General features: G+C 35.7%; 1 pseudogene; it reads right to left on the reverse strand.

Moving 5' to 3' along the window:
- LOC138338103 (histone H4-like) overlaps window positions 1-18,235 on the reverse strand; it is a 72,225-nt pseudogene continuing 53,990 nt past the window's right edge.

An 18,235-nucleotide genomic window follows, 5' to 3' on the forward strand; every position in this document is an offset into this window, starting at 1 on the left:
TTATGATTAGGGTTAGGTTTTTTTAGTTATGTATGGTTTAATGTTTAATGTTTGGGTATTATATTTTAGACTAAGGGGTTTTTTTAGAATTAGGGTTTACGGTTTAGGGTTTAGGGTTTTGGCGAGCATTATGATTAGGGTTAGGTTTACGATTAATGTTAGGGTTAGGATAGATGTTTATGTTGTTTTTTAGGTTTTAGGGCTTGGGGTTAAGGATTTTAGTTATAATATGTGTCATTTAGTATATAATGTTAGTTGTTTTAGTATTTTGGGTTTTAGGTTTAGGGTTTAGGGTTTAGGATTAGGGTTAAGGAGAGGACTAGAGTTAGGTTCGTGTTAGGGATAGGGTTAGGGTTAGGGTTTAGTTTTTTTTCTTTTTTTTTGTAGAAACAGAGCTTTGTTCATTGAGTATGTAATGAGAAATATATCAAGAGCTTACGAACAGCTACAGAGATACCAAAACACAGAAATTGTAGAAATTTACACTAGTTCTATATCTAATTCAGCTAACAACTAATCTAACCACCAAACTCGTAAAGAGTCCTTCCCAGTGTCTTAAGGGCATAAACAACATCCATTGTAGTAACAATCTTCCTCGTAGCATGCTCATTGTAGGTTACAAAATCATGCATCACTTTATCCAAAAATATATTCAACACTCCATGGTTCTCCTAATATATTAGACCAGAGATACTCTTCACATCACCACTACAAGCAAGCCTACGAACAGCTTGCTTAGTAATACCCTGAATGTTGTCGCATCGAACCTTTTAGTTCCTTTTGGATCCTCCCTTTACCAATCCCTCTCCTCCTTTTCAAGAATCAAACATTTTCAAAAAGAAATTTGAATAAAATAATGTTTCTAGGGTTTTGAAATTGGGTGAGTTTAGCTTTTTAGTTTTGGGGTTTAGGATTTTTATATTTGGGGCTTTCAATTTTAGAGTAAATGGTTTAGGGTTTGGTTAAAGTTAAGGTTTGGGTTTATTTTTTTTGGGTATTAGGGTTTGTGGTTTAGTATATGAGGTTTAAAATCTATGGTTTAGTATTTAATGTTATAGTTTTCGTATTTTGAACATAGATTTTTGTTTAAGGTATATTGTTTAGGGTTAGGGTTAGGGTTAAGATTACTGTTAAGGTGTAGATTTTTTTTTCAGTTTTATGATTAAGGGTATAGCATTTGATGTTTAAAATCTACAATTTAATATTTAATATTTGGGTTTTGGTATTGTGGGATTAGTTTCTATGGTTTATGGTTTTGGGTTAGGTTTAGGGTTAAGGTTAGTGTTAGAGTTTTGGTTTTTTTTAGGTTTTTTGATTTAGGGATTCAAATTTCAGGTTTAATATCAATGATTAATGTATAATGTTTGGATTTTGGTATTTTGTGCTTTGGGGTTAAGGTTGATGTTAGGATTAAGTTTTTTGTTATGGTTAATGTTAGGTTTTTGGTTTGGGGGTTTATGGTTTAGGTAATTGTTTGGATTAGGGTTAGGACTTTGGTTTTTTTTTTTTTGAGGTTATTGGTTTTAGGGTTTAGGATTTGAGGTTTAATATCAATTGTTTATTTTTTAATGTTTTGGTTGTGGTATTTTGGGCTTGGAGTTTAGGTTTTATGGTAGTGTTAAGGTTAGAGATTAGGTTGTTTTTTAGATTTGAGGGTTGTGGTTTAGGGATTTGAGTTTTAATATAAATTGTTTAGTGTTTAATTTAATGGTTTTGGTATTTTTGGATTTTGTGTTTCGAGTTTAGTTTTTTGGGTTAATGGTTTAGGGTTAGAGTTGGTTTAGGGTTATGGTTTAGTTTTTTTTTTAGGTTTTAGGGTTTGTGGGTTAAAATCTATGGTTTTGTGTTTATCGTTTTGGTTTTTGTATTTATACTTAGGGTTTTATTTTGCCTTTTTTTGGGACTGAGGGTTTAGAATTTATGGCATAAGTTTAGGGTTAGGGATAATATTGGGGATAGGGTGTAGGTTTTTTAGGTTTTATGGTTTAGGGTTTAGAATTTAACGTTTAAAATCTATGGTTTAGTATTTAATGTGTGGATTTTTGTAGTTTGGGCTTAGGGTTTTAGTTTATGCTTTAACGTCAGGGTTAAGGTTAAGGTTAGGGTTAGGGTTAGGGTTATGATTTGGTTTTTTTTATTTACGATTGTAGGTTTAGGATTTATAACTTAAGGTTTAATATCAATTGTTTTGGTTTTAATATTTGAGTTTTTGTATTTTGTGCTTGGGGTTTAGGGTTAATGTTAGGGTTTGTGTTAGGTTAATGTCAGGGTTTAGTTTTTTTTAGGTTTTAGTGTTTGAGGTAAGAATTTGAGGTTTAATATCTACGGTTTAGTTCTTAATGTTATCATTTTCTTTAGGGTTTAAGGTTTAGGGTTTAATTATAGGGTTAAGGGTACGGTTAGGGTTTTTTCGGTTTTAGGTTTTATGGTTTAGGATTTTTCATTTAAAATCTATGGTTTAGTGTTTTATGTTTTAGTTTTGGCATGTTGGGCTTTGGTTTAGGGTTAAGGTAAGTGTTAAAATTAGGGTTAGGGTTTAAGTTTAAGTTAGGGTTAGGGTTAGGGTTTAGGTTTTTTTACGTTTTAGGGTCTCTTGTTTAGGATTTGAGGTTTAAAATCTGTAATTTGGTGTTTAATATTTGGGTTTCATATGTTGGATTTAGTTTTTTTTGAATTAGGCTTTAGAGTTTAGGATTTAGAGTTATGGTTAGGTGTAGGATTAGGTCTAGGATGTAGGTTTTATTTATGTTTTCTGTTTTACGGTTTAGCATTTGAGGTTTAAAATCTATAATTTTGCATTTACTGTTAGGTTTTTGGCATTTTAAGATTGTTGTTTGTTTAATTACCCTTTGAGGGGTAAGGACTGAGCAACACCCCCAGGCATTATCATTAATAACAAAAGGAAAATACAAGGAGGGGGGAATAAACCTAACCTCCAATCCTACGATGGTTTAGAGTCAACTCCTCCCCTTACAATATAAGATGAAACAAAAATCTAAGAACCTAAGGAGAGGACTCCTATCAATACATGGTATCTACGAAGTATAAATAAGACAGACTCTCCCTTTATATAATCCAAAGGAAGGAAGACTAATACTAAACTATTCAAAGTAGCTATAATTTTGAACTATAGCTATGTTAAAAGGATGAACTAATCTCAAGGAGGCTCAAAAATCTTCTCTGTCTTCTTCGTTCTAAAATTAGGCATCTCCAATAAGTCAAGTTGATAATAGGCCATTTCTTCTTTAGGTAGTTGATGGTTTTTGAAGTATACGTGAGGAGTGGCAGTGTTGTGACTATGTTTTGACAATGCATATGCTACACAATTTTCTTCTCTAAATACATGAATGAATTTAAAATTATTGGCATGTGTGATAAGATGTTGCAAACATCCAATTTGAGTGATGATACTCCATTGTGGGGCTACTTTTGGTAAGATACAATGAACCACTAATTGAGAATCAAGTTCCAGAAGAATATTCCTATGGCCAAGCTCAAATTTCCTAGTCAAACCAAATATGGCAGCTTAATTTTCAGATTTGTTGTTTGTTCCCTCTCCAAGGGGTGTTATGAAGACCATTACCATCTTACCTTCTTTGTCCCTCAGAATACCTCCAGCCCCAAGTTTGCCTTGGTTGGTGAATGCACTTCCATTAGTATTTATCATAATCCATTCATCTTGTGGTTTAATACATGTTACCGTGTTCACTGTTGTGTCATGAATGAACCTTTCACTATTTTGGAGTAAATATGTCCACTTTGCGGGACATTGGAGATGTGGAAATGCACTGTTTAGCATTTTAAAGATTTCTTTGTAGACTGCATACTTCACCCTGCTTATGTTGGTTGTCTTACCTCCATACATGCAGGCACACCTGTTCTTCCACAAGTTCCCGCATATGAAAATTTGAGCAAGCTGTAGCAGGTGTTTGTGGGCTGTATTTTTGGACTTGACTAACAACCATTGCTTGTAGAAGCTGCTGGAGTCAAGAGTTGTCCAGCTATAGACCTGCACTGCATGCAAAATAATTCCAAACCTTGGATGCAAATTGTCCTGAATTGAATGTGTGTTCTATGATGTCCGTACATGATCTATTAAGACAACAAAAACAATGTGATGGATCAATGACAATGTTAGTCAATCATTCATTAGTAGGGAGTTAACCAATTAGTGTTCTCCATAAAAGAAAAAAAGATTTAAAGGGAAAGATTTTAGGCCATATCATTGAATTGAAGTGATTCTTACCTCTTTTGTTCATGATTTCCTCCGATGTTAAAGAACAACTAAAGCTGCCATGGTTGTTGAGATTCCAAACAGCTTTGTCAGGCAGATGATGCTGTGCAGAATCTCTACAGCCAAAATATTGGAGAATTGACTGGCAGGGGCTTGGCCTATTAGTTTACTCAAACTCTTGTTCCCATCTGCCACAATTCATCCACTGTTGAGTTTATTCTTCAAACCGTCCCCCTAAACATCACTACAACACACTTAGACATAGTTGTTCAACTTCGACTTGTTTCCAAACGTCTTGGACGTTCTTGGACGTTTAACCTCCAAACACTTCCAAATATATACTGCCTAGGAATACTATTATTAACAATTTTATGGCTTTAAAACATCATGAAACAAGTGTTAGTCTCTAGTTTAATATATCTCATTTTTAGGGTGTAACAATAATACCCCACTTAGAAAACATTTGTCCTCGAATGACACTTGATACAATTTAGACACTATAAAGTGATAAGACACTCAATACTAGAAGCACATAACCATACCAAAAAATACACAATATACGCATGTAGGAGAGACATCAATTTCGCATACTTTAAAAGACTGAAAACACTACCTAAAGGTAGGAACTACATCAACAACTCATCATGCAATAAGACTCACCTTTTTTCATTTCATATAATACGATCTTCCTACCCCGCATATTATCATTCTCATATACATCAACAACACACATTATAACCATTTTACATTAAAGAAAAAATTTAGGCAAATTTTCAACATATTTACAGTGAACACAATTTTTTTTACAGTGAATCATGTCCAATTATTCCTTGATGCATTCTTAAGCAATTTATGATAAAATCATGACAAGATTCAAGAATAATCAAAATAATATCAATTTAAAACATAATCATTTCTTCATGAACTGCACAATGTAAGGAATTAATGAAATTTGATTTCAACTGGACTCCGAAACACAATGCAACATGCAACATGCTACTAAGACATTCTAAATTTTAAGCTTGCATTTAATAGAAGACAAGAGAAAACAAATCACCATTCTAGTACTCACTATACTCCCCCACTTAGAAGGAGCTCATATAACTAAAGAGAAAACTATAACTTACCGGCAACATTATCATAATCCCGTTTTGTTCTTTTGGATCGTATCATTGAAATGATTCCTATTTGGAGCACCACCATCTGGAAAATTAGGACGAACTTTCTTGGACTCTCCTCTTCTAGACGAAATAGTAAGACAATTATTGACCATGTTATCATCTTTCCGACAACCAAAGCACCCACTAGTAGCGGCTAGACACTTCACAAAGTATTTTTTCCCATGAGTAGCACAAGTAGGCTTAGTCAAATTGGAACCAACACCTCGCTCATAGTTAGCCTTACAATCACTAGAACCATCTTGATTTAAAGCCCTCTTCTTAAACTTCTGTTTTAGGTTCTCATTGGTTATTCCCCACATAGCATATCTACTTCTCCTCCCATGTTTAGACTCTTCAATGGATTGACCATACACCTTAAGAATAGATACAGACATGTCACCAGGGATCTTGGATGTACCACACTCTTCCTTCACAATTTCCGAAACATTGGTCAAGAGCCTACTCATCTCATCCCTAGGTTAGACACCAAGGATGGAGCATACTTAGTCATAGGATAAACTTTAATAAATACTTCTCAACACTCATGCTACCTTTCCTTAAATTCCTCAATCTTAACCTCCCTTTTCTCATGGGGAAAGTACCTTCCTTAGAATGCTTCCTTAAAATGTTCCCACTCTAAGAGACTCGATTCAACCAGTCTACTATCTTTCCGTTGAGTAAACCATACTTTAAAAACATCTTTAAATTTATACGATGATAACTCCTCTTTCTCCTTAGAAACCACTCCTAGGCATGCACTATCTTTTATACTTCATCAATGAAAGTTTCATGATCTTCTCCCACCTTATAACCAAAGAAGCTAGAAGGATTCATCCTCACAAAGTCCCTCAATTTGGAGGTCATAATACTGTTCATAGCAGTAATTATAGGCCCAATGTCTCTATTCACTTGAGTTATCATAGCTCGGGCTACGTGTCATGACCCAAATCCGGGCCGCGACTGGCACCCACACTTACCCTCCTATGTGAGCAAACCAACAAATCTAGACCTTAACATTTCAATATAATATAAACAGAAAGTAATGCGGAAGACTTAAACTCATTAATAAAATCAATAACTATTATTATTCAACATCTACTATTCCCAAAACCTGGAAGTCATCATCACAAGAACATCTACTTTAAACTAGTATTTCTAAGAGTTTCCAAGAAGCAAATAAATACATAAGAAGCTAGTCCATAACGGAAGTTCAAGGCATCAAGACATGTAGGAGAAGATCCAGTCCAAGCTAGAAGCGTTAGCTTACCCTGAAGATCCGGTGTGACGAAGACTGGCTTGAGTTACTGTTGATTCGAAGATGACGGCACGTTTGCTGCACTCCACAAATAACAAGAAGAAAAACATAAAAGTAGGGGTAAGTACAAAACACGGGTACTGAGTAGATATCATCGGCCAACTCAAAATAGGGAACAGTATATATCAAATATTATCATAAATCAACTATAAAACTCAACATGTAGCAATAACAAGTAATATAATCATCAATAAGTACCATCAAGTTCATCCATGAGGGCTCAAGCCTCAACACCACACTCGTTTGGGAATTAAGTATATTAAGTTGAGTATATTATCATCTTTCAAGATTCATTATCTTTCCTCCTCTTGTGTCGGTACGTGACACTCCGATCCCCTACTACTATGTGTCGGTACGTGACACTCCGATCCCCTAATTCTATGTGTCGGAACGTGACACTCCGATCCCCTAATTCTATGTGTCGAAACGTGACACTCCGATCCCCTACATATGTCAGAACGTGACACTCCGATCCCCTACATGTGTCGGTACGTGACACTCCGATCTCCTAATTCTATGTGTCTGAACGTGACACTCCGATCCACTAATACTATGTGTCGAAACGTGACACTCCGATCCACTAATATCATTCTGTAAATCATCAAGCCTTCTCTATACCAAGGCATCATCAATCCCATTACTTTAATTCATCAAGCCTTCTTCTATACCAAGGCATCATCATTAATAATGTATAATAAAGTTTCTTTTAAAGATTTGGGATTCAATATTTTCATCATGCTTATCTTATCACAATCACATAATCACATTCATGCAAACATACCATTAAGCATATAGTAGGGTTTACAATACTACCAATACATATCATTCACTATTAAGAGTTTACTTATGAAAACATGAAAACCATAACCTACCTCCACCGAAGAATTGAAATCAAGCAATTTAATCCTCAAAGCTAGGTGTTTTCCTCTTCTTCTCGATCGTTTCTCTCTCTCCCTTCTTGTTCTTTCTATTTTCTTATTCAAACCCTCTTTATTTTACCCTAATTAGTATATAATTAAGAATAAAAGATGGCAATAATACCCCACTAATTAACTTAGGGTTATCTCTTTTAACCCCCAAGAATTTGAGTTATTAATATAAACCCACAAAATCTTTAATTAAGGAAGGAATAGTCCAAAAACGTCCCTTAAAACGTGTAAGGAAATCCGATTCTGCCTGGGATTTGCGCAACCTGTGACGGGCCGTCGTGCCTGTGACGGTCCGTCCTGCAGGTCGTCGCAGAGTTCAGAGACCCAAATTTCCACCAAGGGTCTGTGACGGTCCGTCACACCTGAGACGGTCCGTCCTGCCATTCCGTCACAAGGTTCAGAGAGTCGATTTTTAGTACCCAATTTCAGATTTTCTAAGTGTTTTGAAACGAGACCCTGCGACGGTCCGTTGTGCCCTTAACGGTCCATCGTGGCGTCCATCGCTTCTGCCAGTTTTTCCAGAATTGAAGTCTGTCACTCAAAACAACTAAACAGGTCGTTACAATAGATACCAATTTACCCATCGTTCGTCCCCAAACGATCACAAGAAGGAAAACAAGGGAGAAAAGGAGTACCTGAATCTGTAAACAGATAAGGGTATCTTTCTTGCATATCTGCCTCCTTCTCCCAAGTGGCTTCTTCAACCGCTCGATTCTTCCATTGCACCTTGATGGATGCAATCTCTCTTGACCTCAACTTGCGAACTTCTCTGTCTAAGATAGCAACAGGCTCCTCCTCATAAGACAAGTTCTCATCAAGCAAAACTGAATCCCAACGGATGATGTAGTTTCCATCCCCATGGTATCTTTTCAACATCGACACATGGAATACCGGATGTACTCCGGACAGCCCTGGAGGCAAGGCTAACTCATAAGCCACCTCCCCTACTCGCTTAAGTACTTCAAATGGTCCAATGTACCTTGGACTTAGTTTATCCCTTTTACCAAACCGCATCACCCCTTTCATGGGTGAAACTTTCAACAAGACTTGTTCACCCTCCATGAACTCTAAGTCTCTAACCTTTCGATCTGCATATTCTTTTTGTCTACTTTGCGCCGCTAGAAGCTTTTCTTGAATAGACTTCACTTATTCCATCGAATCCCTCAAGAGATCAGTTTCCCAAGGTCTAACCTCGAACGCATCAAACCAACCAATGGGAGACCTACATTTCCTACCATACAATGCTTCAAATGGAGCCATATCAATGCTTGAGTGATAGCTATTATTGTATGAAATTTCCGCTAAGGGTAAGAAGTTATCCCAATGGCCACCAAATTCTATCACACACGCACGAAGCATATCCTCCAACACTTGAATCGTTCGCTCAGACTGACCATCGGTCTGGGGATGGAGCGCAGTACTAAGGTCCAACCTAGTACCCAATTCTGCATGCAATGTTTTCCAAAACATAGAAGTAAACTGCGTACCTCTATCTCATATGATGGATAGTGGAACCCCATGCAATCGCACCACTTCCGAGATGTAAAGTTTGGCTAACTTTTCTGCATTGTAAGTCACCTTGACCGGAATGAAATGAGCAGATTTAGTTAACCTATCAACAATCACCCAAATGGAGTCATACTTACCCATTGTCTTCGGAAGACCAACCACAAAATCCATTGCAATTCTTTCCCACTTCCATTCCGGAATGGGCATTCTCTTAAGTGTTCCTCTGGGCCTTTGGCGTTCACACTTTACTTGTTGACAGTTTGGACACTTGGCAATAAAGTCAACAATATCATGCTTCATTCTACTCCACCAAAAGTGTTGCTTTAGGTCACGATACATCTTGGTTGCACCCGGATGTATAGAATACCTTGGACTATGAGCCTCTGTCTGAATAGTGTTGATCAAATCATCGACACGGGGTACACATACCCTTCCCTTGATTCTCAAAACACCTTCCTTATTGATTTGTGCTTCCTTAGCCTCTCCTCGCAATACTTTATCTTGAATTCTACGCAGTTTCTCATCATCAGACTGTCTTCCCTTAATCTTGTAAAGAAAGGAAGATCTTGCCTCCACAGAAGCCTACAATCCTCCCCTCTCATTTACTTCTAATCTCATAAAGTCATTAGCTAGATTTTGAACCTCTCTAGCCAATGGGCTTCTAGAAGCTTGCAAGTGAGCTAGAATTCCCATGCTTCCCGCCTTCCTACTTAAAGCATCCGCTACAACATTCGCCTTCCCCGGATGATAGAAGATAGTGATATCGTAGTCCTTTAGTAACTCCATCCATCTGCTCTGTCTTAAGTTCAAATCTTTCTGAGTAAAGACATACTGAAGGCTACGATGATCCGTATAGATCTCACACTTAACCCCATATAAATAGTGTCTCCATTGTTTTAATGCAAACACTACCGCGGCCAATTCCAAATCATGAGTGGGATAGTTACGTTCATGCACTTTTAATTGTCTTGAAGCATAAGCAATCACACTCTTCTCTTGCATTAGTACTGCACCCAAATCAGAATAGGATGCATCACAATAAACAATGAAGTTCTTACCCTCTACTGGCAAGGTAAGGATAGGTGCGGTAGTCAACAAAGTCTTGAGCTTCTGAAAGCTTTCCTCACATTCATCCGACCATACAAATGGGACATTCTGCTTAGTCAAGTTCGTCAATTGGGAAGCGATAGAAGAGAATCCCTTGACGAATCGGCGGTAGTAGCTAGCTAACCCAACAAAGCTCCTTATTTCTGACACATTAGTCGGTACGTGACACTCCGATCCCCTACATGTATCGGAACGTAACACTCCGATCCCCTACATATGTCAGAACGTGACACTCTGATCCCCTACATGTGTCGGTACGTGACACTCTGATCCCCTAATTCTATGTGTCAGAACGTGACACTCCGATCCACTAATACTATGTGTCGGAACGTGACACTCCGATCCACTAATACTATGTGTCGGAACGTGACACTCCGATCCACTAATATCATTCTATAAATCATCAAGCCTTCTCTATACCAAGGCATCATCAATCTCATTACTTTAATTCATCAAGCCTTCTTCTATACCAAGGCATCGTCATTAATAATGCATATTAAAGTTTCTTTTCAAGATTTGGGATTCAATATTTTCATCATGCTTATCTTATCACAATCACATAATCATATTCATGCAAACATACCATTAAGCATATAGTAGGGTGTACAATACTACAAATACATATCATTCACTTTTAAGAGTTTACTTATGAAAGCATGAAAACCATAACCTACCTTCACCGAAGAATTGGATCAACAAGCAATTTCCCAAGCTTTAATATTCCCTCTGCCTCTTGATCGATCAATTTCTCTCTCTCCTTGTTCTCTCTATTTTCTTTGTTCAAACCCTCTTTCTTTTACCCTAGTTAACATATAATTAAGTGTAAAAGGTGGCAATAATACCCCACTAATTAACTTAGGGTTACCTCTTTTAACCCCCAATAATTTGATTTATTAATATAAACCCACAAAATCTATAATTAAGGAAGGAATAGTCCAAAAACATCCTTTAAAACGTGTTAGGAAATCCGATTCTTCCTGGGATTTGCGCAACTTGTGACGGGCCGTCGTGCCTGCAACGGTCCGTCCTGCAGGTCGTCGCAAGAGTCAGAGAGTCAATTTCCACTGAACAATCTATGACGGTCCGTCACGCCTGGGACGGTCCGTCCTGCCATTCCGTCACGAAGTTCAGAGAGTCAATTTTCAGTACCCAATTTCAGATTTTCTAAGTGTTTTGAAACGAGACCCTGCGACGGTCCGTCGTGCCCATGACGGATCGTCGTTTGGTCCGTCGCCTCAGCCTGTTTTTCCAGAATTGAAGTTTGTTGCTCAAAACGACTAAACAGGTCGTTACAATTTTGGGCTTGGAGTTTAGTATTTATGGTAGGGTTCGGGTTTTAGTTATTTTTTAGGTTTTACGGCTTTGTGTTAATGATTTGACTTTTAATATCTATGGTTTAGTGTTAAATGTTAGGGTTTTGATATTTTGTGCTTTGGATTTAGGGTTTAGTGTTAGGGTTAAGGATATGTTTAGTGTTAGGGTTCATGTTAGGTATAGGGTTAGGGTTGGGTTTAGAATTTTTTAAGGTTTTAGGTTTTGGGGTTTAGGATTTTTTATTTTAAATCTATGGTTTAGTATTTAGTGTTTCGGTTTAGGTATTTTTGGCTTAATGTTTTGGGTTAATGGTTTAGGTTTAGGGATAAGGTTAAGATTAAGGTTAGGGTTAAGGTTAGGTTTTCGTTTTTTTTAGATTTTAGGATTTTTTCTTTAGGATTTGAGTTTAAAATCTATGGTTTAGTTTTTAATGTATTGGTTTTTGTATTTTGGACTTAGGGATTTTTCCTGATATGGTTTATGGTTTATTATAGGGTTATAGTTAAGGTTAGGGTTATGATTAGGGTTAGTGTATAGGTTTTTTTTAGGTTTTATGGTTCAATGTGTAGCATTTGAGGTTTAAAATCTATGATTTAATATTTAATGTTCGGATTTTCGTATTTTGGGCTTTCTGTTTTGGGTTAGGGTTTAGGGTTATGGTAGGGTTAAGTTTAGTGCTAGAGTTAGGCTAGGGTTTTGGGTTTTTATATATTTTTGGGTTTAGGGTTTAGGATTTGAGATGTAATATCAATGGTTTAGTCATTAATGTTTAGATTTAGTATTTTTGGGCTTGTGGTTAAAGATTTATGGTATGTTTAGGATTAGGCTTTGGTTTGGGTTATTTTTTAGGTTTTTGGGCTTGGGTTAAGGATTTGAGTTTTAATATCTATGGTTTAATGTTCACTGTTAGGATTTTTGTCTTTTTGGCTATCGGTTTAGGGTTTAGAGTTTAGCGTTAGGGTTATGGATAGGATTAGGGTTCGCAATCAGGTTAATTGTTCTTTTAGGTTCTAGGTTTTGGTTTTTAGGATTTTTGTTTAAAATCTATTATTTACTATTTATTTTTTTGAGTTTTGGTACTTTAGATATTTTTAAAGCATGACTCTTGTGGTGGGTTAGGGGCTGAGCGACATGCCTAGTTCTTATCATATATTAAAAAAAAGAATTACAAGGAGGGGGGCATATACTTTACATCCGGTCCTATGGTGGGTATATACTTGACTTACCTACTAAGGTTTGTCAACTTAACCTCATACAATGAGTTGTAATCTAAAGAAATCTAAGCACTTAGGGTTTAGTGTATATGGTATAGGGTTAGTATGGTTAGGGTTAGGATTAAGCTTAAGGTGTACATTTTATTTATGTTTAGGGTTTAGGGTTTAGCATTTGAGGTTTAAAATCTATGGTTTTGTATTTAATGTTTGAATTTAGTATATTAGGCTTAGGGTTTAGGGTTTTATGATTTAGAGTTAGGGTAAGGTTTTTTTTTTAGGTTTTTGTATTTAGGTTAAGGATTTGAGGTTTTATATAAATGGTTAAGTGTTTATTAATTTTTTATTATTTCGGTCTTGGGGTATAGGATTAATTATAGGGTAAGGGTTAGTTTTATGGTTTAGGTTGTTTCTTAGGTTTTAGGTCGTGGGTTAAAGATTTGAGTGGTAATAACTATGGTTTAGTGTTCAATGTCAGGTTTGAAATATTGTGGGCCTTGGGATTAGGTTTTAGGGTTTAGAGTTAGGGTTATAGTTAGGATTTAGTGTTTTTTTGGGTTTTATGGGTATAGGATTTTCTTTTTAAAATCCTTTGTTTAGTGTTTAATTTTTGTGTATTAGTGTCTTTTTTTAAAAAAAAAATTGTTACGACCCTTCTTGTGGTTCAGGGGCAGGTTAACACCCCCAGGACTTTTCATTTCACAAAATAAGTTTATACACAAAGGGGGACATAGCGTTACCTTCATACATTTGATGGGAAAATGTTCCAACCTACTATGGTTCGTTCATTTACCATTAAAATAAGTATATATTAAAACAAATCAAGAATAAGATAAACTAAACAAGGGAAACTCTCTTTTTTAAATTGAATATGTAAAACCTAACTATATTCTAAACTATATTTCCATATAGAATTAAGAATATAGAAATGTTATAACATAATTAGAATTTCAACTAATACTATAAACTATTTGTAAGTTCTTCAAGGAGATTCTTTAATCCTTTTAAGCTTTTTTTTTTAAAAAAATTGCATACCAAGCTTCTCCAAAATCTAGTTTCCTTTGATTAACCCCACTAGTTGATGTTGAATGTTGAATTGTTGCATTATGTCATGTCTATGACACCATTTTGATATTAAATGTGTTGTTACATTGGCCTCTCGATATATGTAACTACATTTAAAAAATTCTAGTTTTCTTGTAATTTGTTAAATAGTATGGATATCCTGCCTGCTTGTCCAAGGAATAATAATTGTTTTATTGATCCTTTTGCTTAATAATTCCAAATCCACCTCCAGAAAAATTTGTTTGTATCCATTGTGTTCGCACCAGTCAATTCCCTACAAAGCTGCCTTAATTTCAGCAGTACTATTAGTATGAAAACATAATGGAACGGAAGGGTTAAAGTTAGGGTAAGGGATTTGGTTAAGATTCATGTTTTATACGTTTTACGGTTAGGGATTTGGAATTTGAGGATTAAATTATATGGTTTAGTGTTTAATGTATGGATTTTTGGATTTTGGACTAAGTTTTTTTTAAGGTTTTTAAATTAAAGGTTTAGCATTTGAGGTTTAAAATCTATTGTTTGGTGTTTCATAATTGAATTTTGTTATTTTATTCTTTGGGTTTAGATTTTATCGTAGGGTTAGTGTTAAGGTTAGTATTAGGGTTAGGGTTAGGTTTTAGGTTATTTTTTATGTTTTAGGGGTTGGGGTTATTTGAGTTGTAATATCTATGATTTAGTGTTTAATGCTATGGTTTTGGTAGTTTGGGCTTTGGGTTTTTGGTTAAGGTTAAGAATAGAGTTTGGATTAGTGTTAGGGTTAGGGTTTAAGGTTTCTTTACGTATTAGGTTTTGGGGTTTAAGGTTTCTTTACGTATTAGGTTTTGGGGTTTAGGATTTTTTTTTTTAAAAAAAACTATGGCTTAGTGTTTAATATTTGGGTTTTGGTACTTTGGGCCTTGATTTTTAGGTTAATGGTTTAGGTTTAGGGTTTAAGTTGTTTTTTAGGTTTTAATGTTTGGTTTTGGTATTTTGGTCATTGAGTTAAGGGTTTAGGATTTAGGGTTTAGGGTTAAGGATAAGGTTAGGGTTAGGGTTCGTGTTTGGGTTAGGTTTTAGTGTTTCTTTTTGGTTATTGGTTTTTGGGTTTAGTTTTTTTGGTTTAAAATCTATGGTTTAGTGTTTATTTTTGGTTTATGGTATTTTGGGCTTGAAATTTTGAGTTAATGGTTTAGGGTTAGGGTTAAGGTTTGGGTAAGAGTTAGTGTTAGCATTTAGGATTTATTTAGGTTTTATGGTTGCTGGTCTAGGATTTAAGGTTTAAAATCTATGGTCTATTGTAAATATATGGGATTTAGTATTTTGATTTTTTTTGTGGACTTAGGTCTTAGGGTCACGGTGTTGGTTTTTTTCAAAAAATTGTACATGGTTTAGCATTTGAGTTTAAAAATCCATTGTGTAATATCTATTTTTTGGGGTTTTGCTATTTTAGTTTAAGGTTTTGGGTTCACGATTTAGAGTTTTGGTTAGGGTTTCAGGTACTTTACTATTTTTTGGTTTAGGGTGCAGAATTTGAGGTTTAATATCAATGCATACTGTTTACTATTTATGTTTTGGTTATTTGGGAATGATGTTTAAGGTTTATGGTAGGGTTAGGGTAATGTTTAATGTTAGGGTTAGGGTTGTGGTTTAGGTTGTTTTTACGTTTTTGGGTTTGAGGTTAAGGATTTGAGTTTTAATATATATGCTCTACTGTTTAATGTTAGGGTTATGTAATTTTGGTCTTTGTGATTAAGGTATAGTGTTTAGGTTTGCGTTAAGAATAGGGTTAGGGTTAGGGTTGAGGTATGATTAGGGTTATGATTAAGGTTAGGGTGTAGGTTTTTTTTCAAGTTTTATTTTTTAGGGTTTAACATTTGAATTTTAAAATCTATGGTTTAATGTTTAATGTTTGGTTTTTAATATTTTGGGCTTAGGGTTTTGGCTTTATTATTTAGAATTAGACTTAGGGTTAGGGTTTTGTTTCTTTTTGGTTTTTGGGTTTAAATCTTACGAAATGAGGTTTAAAATCAATTGTTATGTTTTTTATATTCTCCTTTAGGTATTTTAGGCTTAGGTTTTAAAATTTATGGTATGGTTTGGGTTACGGATAGTTTTTTGGTTTGTTTAAGGTTTTAGGGTTTGCCGTTAAGGATGTTTGTTGTAATATCTATAGTTTAGTGTTAAATGTTAGGGTTTTGGTATTTTGTTTTTTTTATTTAGGGTTTAGAGTTTAGGGTTAAGGTTAAGTATAGTGTAAGTTAGTCTAGGGTTCGTGTTAGTATAAGATTAGGGTAAGGGCTTATTGTTTTTTTAAGATTTGGGTTTTGTAGATTAGGATTTTTTATTTAAAATCTGGGGTTTAGTGTTTAATTATTAGGTTTAGATACTTTTGGCATAATATTTTGGGTTAATGGTTTAGAGTTAAAGTTAGGATTACTGTAAGGGTTGTTATTGTTAGGGCTATGTTTTTTTTAGGTGTAGGGTTTCTGGTTTAGGAATTGATGTTTAAAATCTATGGTTTAATATTTAATGTTGACACCCAATTTTTGACCCACGTTGGTATAAATTAATTATCGAGCTTCGTGAGTTTTTCAAATTATTTAAGTTGATTAGTTTTATATATCTTGCGAATATTTTTTTTTAAAAAAAGAAAAAAGTATATATATAAGTAAAAAAATACATAATATACGGATCTTATGCTACTTATCATAACGTTAGATAAGTATATATATATTACGTAATTGTATATATAGTTTGTATATTTTATGATTAAAGTATATATATATATATATATATATATATATCTGTGTGTGTGTGTATACGTATATGTATATATGTATATCTTAAGTTTAGAAAGGATTCTATCAAACTAGTTTACTAAGTAAATAAGCTCGTTAATAGATTTAACCAAATTCGTCTTGTTTTAAATCAGTTTGCTCTTATTAATTAACTCTTTTTCCCTTTTGATTCGAGTTTGGGCATCTGCCCTTTTTGTTCCAATGGCCCAACACCTTACATTTACTCCAGCCTACCTTCGTTTATAATAATTCCCACACTCCCAGGCCCACACATTTTTCCCAGGCCCAAAACCCTCTCCCAGCCCAAGTTAACCCCCGACCCATCCCACTCGACCCGGCCCCGATCCAAACCCGCCTCCCCTTCCTTCTTCCCCAAACGTTTCCCAGAACAGAACAATTCCCAGAACCAAAAAGAAAAATGCAAAGGAAAACAGGCACCTTTTCCGGAAATTCCCCAGAAAACACAGACGCGACCTCTCTCCCACGCTCTCTCTCCTCTCTCCTCGCCAGTACGCCTCGCAGTAGACCTGCTTTCGGCTGTGGCAGACCTGTATTCGGCTTTAGCAGACCTGTGTCTTCGTCCTTTAGGCGCGAGATCGATCCACGTCTCCCCTCAAGGACGATGGGAGCAATCCTAGCCATCCCCTCCCTTTTTTCCAATTTCCAGAAAAGGCGAAATCTTCAGGAAAAGATGTTGCACCATTAATGGGAGAGATTCAAATTTTGAATTCAAATGGGCCTAGTCACGTTCCCTCCCTCCCTCTTCCGAAAGCCCTAATATCCCCCTATATAAACCCCTTTCGTCCTCAAGAAAAAGGGGTTAGAACTTGGAGCGTTGGAATTTTTGGAGTTGAAATTGTAAGAGTTTTGAGTATTGCTTCTGGTTTTCGGTTGGACGATTGAGCAAAAAATTTGTTGGCGATTCTGGGGTTAGAGATTTTTATGAAATTTCAGAGAGATTGGACGATTGAGCGAAAATTTGTTAGCGATTTTCGGTGAAATTTTTTTTGAAAAAGACTCTGCTTCTTCTTCTGTCTGTTGTTGGACATTTTGAGCTTTCGCGTTTGCTTCGCTTGGTTCTTCCTCCGTCCGGTGTTGAAGAATTGATCGATTCATTGGCTTCCGATGTCATTCGGCTTATCGTGTTTCTATTTACGGTGGAAGTCGTTGCCTACTCGCCATCGTCCCTATTCCGCTGCTCTGAGAAAAGTACATGTCCCGTTTTTCTTTATTATTTTATATTTTCTTTATGGGGTTGAGTCGTGGTTTGTGGTGCTGTCAACATGAGGTATCATATTTCGTTTGGTTGTTTAAGTCTGGAATATGTCTTACGTTGTGATTCTGTCCCAATGTGATGGTTCGTCGACATTGCTTCTCTTTTTGTCTTCACGAGTTAGTCATGACTTTGTATTTGTTTCGAGGAGCCTTCGCCGTATGACATGTGATGTTTGTTAATCGACTTGCTGGCCCTTTGCTTATTTTGTGGTCGAACATGTTCAGATACTCGAAAATGTGAATATACATGGTCGGTTGAGCTTGTCTTTGTGGTTTGTTAACACTGTTGCTGCTTTGCTTGCCATTTAGAACTTTCAATATATGCTAGCTTAATCTCGT

Source organism: Solanum lycopersicum, chromosome 9 (genome assembly GCF_036512215.1).
Source record: "Solanum lycopersicum chromosome 9, SLM_r2.1".
In the NCBI taxonomy this organism is placed as follows: domain Eukaryota; kingdom Viridiplantae; phylum Streptophyta; class Magnoliopsida; order Solanales; family Solanaceae; genus Solanum; species Solanum lycopersicum.